Source organism: Ursus maritimus, unplaced genomic scaffold, assembly GCF_017311325.1.
Source record: "Ursus maritimus isolate PB19 unplaced genomic scaffold, ASM1731132v1 scaffold_22, whole genome shotgun sequence".
In the NCBI taxonomy this organism is placed as follows: Eukaryota; Metazoa; Chordata; class Mammalia; order Carnivora; family Ursidae; genus Ursus; species Ursus maritimus.
The window spans coordinates 20,700,747-20,707,289 of NW_024424675.1; positions in this window are offsets into that span (position 1 = coordinate 20,700,747).

Consider the following 6,543-nt stretch of genomic DNA (forward strand, 5'->3'; position numbering starts at 1 on the left):
TTCCATACACACACTAGGCCAGATGCCATCCTTGTCTCCTAAGACTCTTACGTCAAGTCTCTGTCTGCTCTTGGCAGGGCTGACCTTGGTACCCTCTACCCTCCACCTAAGCTGAGGGGAAATTTGTAAAGTGATTTTGCCCACTTTATATCATGATTCTGTGCTATCGGCCTGGTGAGAAATAGTATTTATAAAGTACAGAAGAAAAAAACCCAGCTACTTTAAATTTACTGTTACTTTTCAAAGTTAAATCTTTTTCTGTGGCTGGAATTTGTGATAAATCCACCACTCTGTAACAATGCCTATAATTTTGAAACTTATGCTTATAAAATTTTTTGGTGTTGTTTATATTTTTTCCTCTATTCTATTAAATTGAATTTTCCTATCAGATGGCCATTATTACATTATGCTTTGTGGAAAAACATGGCAGGGCAATTGTAGCGGGAATAGGAAATTGTAGTTGAAAAAGCCATGTGAAATAAGGTCTGCTGTCCAGAAAAAAAAAACAAAAAACAAAAAACTAATGCTGTATTAGCAAGTTAATCATCAAGATGTTCTATCTGCCCTAAGGCCCACTTAAACTATGTAAGTGACTTCTTTGCACTTGAAGCAAAACCAAAGGAAGCCGTACAATTCGTTTTCTTATCGGGAGATAATTTCTAAGATCCTCATTAAAAGAATTTTGTCTGTCCCCATGGGTTTTGTTTTTGTTTGTTTGTTTCGTTGGTTTTTTGGCTTGGTACTTAGAAGACTACATTTCCCAGAAATCTCCACAAGGAACTTCCCCCAATCAAGAGAGCCCACCTCCACCCACATTACTTCCATCTGGGATGGTGTTAGCTAGTAAAGAATTCTCTCCTCAGCATCATAAGGCATGTGATGAAGAGAGCCAGTATTTAGTTATAATGTAAATTACAACAAATGAGGATTTTGAGCATAAATCAAATTATTCTAAAGAAATTAGTAGTTTTGGGGCACCTGGGTGGCTCAGTCCGTTAAGTGGCTGCCTTTGGTTCAGTTTGTGATCTCAGGGTGGCAGGATCAAGCACCCCCTCCCTTGCAGGTAGTCTGCTTCTCCCTCTTTCCCTCCCCCCTACTCGTGTGTGTGTACTCGAGCTCTCTTTCGCAAATAAATAAATAAAATCTTTTTTAAAAGTAGTAGTTTTGTTTTGTATTAATTGGGAGATACTTAAATTTGCTTAGTTTCAAAAGCAAGTTTTGTTCCAATTCTGGGTAAACACTCCTCCCACCAAATGCAGCGGTAAAACCTGAACAAGTAGCAGCTATGTGAGAAGTCTGAAGAGAAAATACAACCAGGCAAATTGGGGAAGAAGGCCAGAATTTTCTGGCCTAGTGAACTAGCAAATTTATCATTTTTGTTTCCTCTGGTATCCCCCGGCCTAGTCTCCAGGCAGCCCAAATCTGGAGTTGGGGAATCAACACAGACAGAGCTCCCAAAGCAGTTCTCTAGGTCTGACATAAGGATCAAGAAAGGAGAGCCCTTATATTCAGTGTGAGAGGATGAAAGTAATTTTTCTTTTCTTTTTAAATCCTTTCTCCATTGTCTCATGACACAGCCCCCAGGCAATCCTGCAGTGGTGGCTAGGACAACAGGGACCCACATATCTCAAACTCTGAGGGAGGAGAGACTTCTCCAAGAGTAACTGTGATCCTGAGAGAGGGTGGGTGAGCCTCTGATGTTTTTTGTCTCCTTCTGTCCTCCCAAAATTTGGCTCCAGATGCAGGTGCAATTGTGGGAAGAAGCCAACAAAAGAGAAGATTAAATCGACCTCCACACTCCAGCTTTCTGGTGAACCCCAAAGAGAGAAACCGAATAATAATAATAATAATAATAATAATAATAATAAAATAATAATTTTCAGTTACTACTGAAAACTTAAGGAAAAAAATCTTGAAAGCAATCAGAGAAAAATGATGTATTAATTATACAGGAAGAGTGATTTGAATAGCTGGATTTCTCAACCAAACCATAGATGGCAAGAAAAAAATGGAACAAAATTTTTAAATTGCTGAAAGAAAAGATCAGTCAACCAGGACTCCATATCCAGCAAAATTATTCTTCAGGAATAAAGTTGATATAAACACATTCTCAGATAAAGGAAAACTAAAAGAATTCATTGTCAGCAGACCTGCTCTGAAGAAACTGCTGAAGAAAATTATTCAGACAGAAGGGAAATGATATTAGAAGGAAACGTGGAATATAAGGAAGGAAAGGACAATAAAAATGGTAAATATCTGGGTTAATTTAATAGACTATCTTTCTCTTCTTGAATCTTTGAAATAAATTTGACAATTGAAAGCAGAAATCATAACCCAGTCTGATGGGGTTTCAGTATATGTAGATAAGACAATTACAATATAAAGGAGAGAGTGTAAAGGAACTTCTATGACAAAAGGTTTCTACACTCCACTTAGAGTGGTAAAATACTGATTCTAAGTAGGGTGTGAAAAGTTAAGTATACATATTGTAATTCTTAGAGATCCTTAAAAATATAAGAAAAGATAGTAAAAAAAAAAACCAGGTAATTTAACATGGAATTCTAAAAATATGTTCGAATATTCCAAAATAACGCAAGAAAGAGGGAACAGAGAAATGAAAAATAGGGGGAACAAATAGCAAACAAATAATAAAATGGTAGATCTATGTCCAAACATATCAATATTTACATTGGAAATAAATGGTTTGTGAATACATCAATTAAGAGAGAGAATCAGAATGGATAAAAAATGACTCAAATAGATGTTGTTTATAAAAAACTCACTTTAAATATAATGATATAGGTAGAGAAAAGTAATACATAGAAAAATACATAGCATGCAGTCACTAATCAAGAGAAGGCTGAAATGGCTTCAGATGAGAAAAAGTAGACTTCAGAGCAAAGAAAATTACTAGGGATAAAGGGAATCATTATACAAAAATAAAAGGGTCACTTGCCAGGAAGACATAATTGTAAATGTGTACGTACCTAATAAAAGAGCTTCGAAATACATGAGGCAAAAGCCATCAGAACTGAAAGGAGAAAAATACAGATTCACAATTACAGCTGCAGGGATGAATACTCTTTTCTCAGTAATCAGTAGAATGAGTAGACAGAAAATAAACAAGGATAAGGATAAGTGAAGAGCACTGTCAATCAACTAGGTCCAGTCGACACTGATAGAACGCTTCACCTAACAATTGCAGAATACATGCTTTTCAAGAGCCATGGAACATCCGCCAAGACAAACCTTATACCGGGTCATAAAACAAACCTTAACAAATTTAAAAGAATCAAATTCATTTAAAGTATGTTCTCTGACCATAATGATTTAGACTAGAGATGAATTACAGAAAGATAACAGGAAAATCTCCTTTGGAAATTAAACAATATCCTTCTAAACAATCTGCAGGTCAAAAAGGAAGTCTCAGAAGAAATTAGAAAATATGGGTGCCTGAGTGGCTCAGTCGGTTAAGTGTCTGCCTTTGGCTCAGGTTGTGATTCCTGGGGTCCTGGGATCAAGCCCCACATTGAGGTCCCTGCTCAGTGGGGAGTTTGCTTTTCCCTCTCTCTCTGCCCCTCCCCCCAACTCATGCTCTTTTTGTCTCTCTCTAATAAGTAAAATCTTAAAAAAAAAAAATTAGAAAATATTTTGAACTGAACAAAAGTGAAAATACAACATATCAAAATTTGTGCAATGAAGCTAAAGCAGTACTTGAAGGGAAATACATAACACTAAGAGTTTAAACTAGAAAAGAAGAAAGCTCTCAAATCAATTAAGCTTCCATTTTAGCAAAATAAACTCAAAGCAATCCAAGGGAAAGGAATAATAAATAACAGGGCAAAAATGAATGAAATTGAAAAAAGAAAAACAAAGGAGACAATCAATGAAAACAAAAGCTGGTTCTTTGAAAAGACCAATAAAATTAATAATTCTCTAGTATGACTTGAAAAGAAAAAGAGAGAAGACACAGATTAACAGTATCTGGAATGAAAGAGGGGTTATTACCATCAACCTTGCAGACATTAAAGGATAATAAGGGACTACTCCAAACAACTCTACACACATAATCACCAATTTAGATGAAATGGAACAATTCCTGAAAAACTGGAAACTATCAAAATATAACTGAATAGCCCTACAACTATTTTAAAAAAGAAATTCATAGTTTAAAACCTTCCTAAATATAAATCCTCAGATCCAGATTGTTTCATGTGTGAATTCTACCAAACATTTAAATAAGAAATAACATTAATTCTACATAGTCTCTTCCAGAAAAATAAGAGGAGGAAACACTTTCCAAGTTATTTTATGAAGCCAGTATTATCTTGATACCAAAACCAGAAGAAAATAATATAAGAAAAGACAAATACTCTCATGAACCAATATCCCTCATGAACACACATGCAAAAATCTTAAACAAAATACTAGCAAATCCATATGAAAACATGCTCGACATCATTAGTTATTGGGAAAATGCAAATCAAAACTACGAGATATCATTTCACTTTCACTAAGATAGCTATGATTTGAAGAAGGGACAATAACAAGCACTGACGAGGATGTAAAGAAATTAGAACTTTCGTACATTGCTCATAGAAATGTAAAATAGTGCAGCTACTTTGGAAGACAGCTTGACAGTTCCTCAGAAAGTTAAACATAGAGTTATCATATGACCCAGCAATTCCACTCCTAGGTACATGTCCAAGAAAGATGAAAACATGCATACACAAAAACTTAATACTAATGTTCACAGCAGCATTATTCATAATAGTCAAAAAGTGGGAACAACCACATGTCTACCAACTGATGAATGGGTAAACAAAATGTATATCCATGTAATGGAATATTAATTTGGCCATTAAACAGAATGAAGTACAGATACATTCCACAACGTGGATAAACCTTGAAAATGTTACACTAAGTGAAAAAAGTCAGACACAACAGACACACTGTATGAGAGTCAAAAGGTGCATTAGTGGTTGCCTGGAGTTGTGGGAAAAGAGAGAGCGGGAAGTGATTATAAAAAGTATGGGGTTTCTTTGAGTGATGAAAATGTTCTAAAATTAGATAATGGGACTAGTTGCATAACACTGTGAATATACTAAAAATATGAAGTGAACACGTTAAAAGGGGTGAACTCTATGGTATGTAAATTATGTCTCAATAAAGCTGTTAAAATAAATTAGCAAATTGAATCCAGAGATCGAGTAGAGTTTATCCTGGAAATGCATCATAGCCAAGTAGAGTTTATCCTGGAAATGCATCATAGCCAAGTAGAGTTTATCCTGGAAATGCATCATAGCCAAGTAGAGTTTATCCTGGAAATGCAAAACTGATTTAAAAATTCAAAAATCAATTAGTGAAATCCACCATACTAACAGTGTAAAGAAAAACCTCATGAAACAATTCAGAAAGTGTTTAACAGAATTAACATCCATTCACACACACACACAAAACCAACTCTCAGCAAACTAGGAATAAAAGGAATATCCTCAACCTGATGAAAATTATTCCTCCCCCCAAAACCAGTTGTAGCTAGTATCATACAGAATGGTGAAGGTGAACGCTTTCCTTCTCACATTGGGAACACACTGACAAGGAAGAAATGAAACTGTCCTTTGTAGACAACATGATCGTCTATGTAGAAAATCCCAAGGAATCTACAAAAAACAAACTCCTGGAACTAATTTTTAAGTTTAGCAAGGTCACAGAATACAAAGTTAATCCACAAAAGTCAACTGCATGAATGACAAAATCATAGAGATGGAGAACAGATTAGCGGTTGTCAGGAACTAGGAAGGAGCGTACAGAGGAAGGAGGCTGTGGCTTCTAAAGGGTATGATAAGTGATCCTTGTGATGGAACTCTTGTTTCTTGACTGTGGTGGTGGTTACATGAAGCTACATATGTAATAAAATTGCACAGAACTAAATACACACACATGAGTGTATGTAAAACTGGTGAAATATGAATAAGGTGAATAGACTGTATTGACGTCAATTTCCTGTGATATTGTACCATAATTATGCAAAATGTTACCATTGGGGCGACTGGGTGAAGGGTATATAGGATCTTTCTGTGTTATTTTTTACAAAGGCATGGAGTCCTACAATTTTCTCAAAGTAAAAAGTAAGAAAGGGTCAGTTGTAACTCTCATACTGCTAGTGTGAGTGCAAAAAGGTACATCCACTCTGGGAAATGATCTGATAATTTCTTATCAAGTTAAATATGCACTTACCATATGACCCAGCAATCCCACTCCTAGATATTTACCCTAGAGAAATAAACTTATACTCACACCAAAACTGTACACGAGTGTATGTAGCAGCTCCATTTACAATCGTCCAAAACTGGAAACAACTTCAATGTCCTCCAGGGGGTAGGATGAAGAAACTGTGGTATATCCAGACAACAGAATACTATTCAGCAATAAATAGTATCAAACCACTGATAAGTGTAACCACTTGGACAAATCTCAAAGGCATACTGAGTGAAAGAAGCCAGTCTCAAAATGGTTACGTATTATTTGATTCCGTGTATA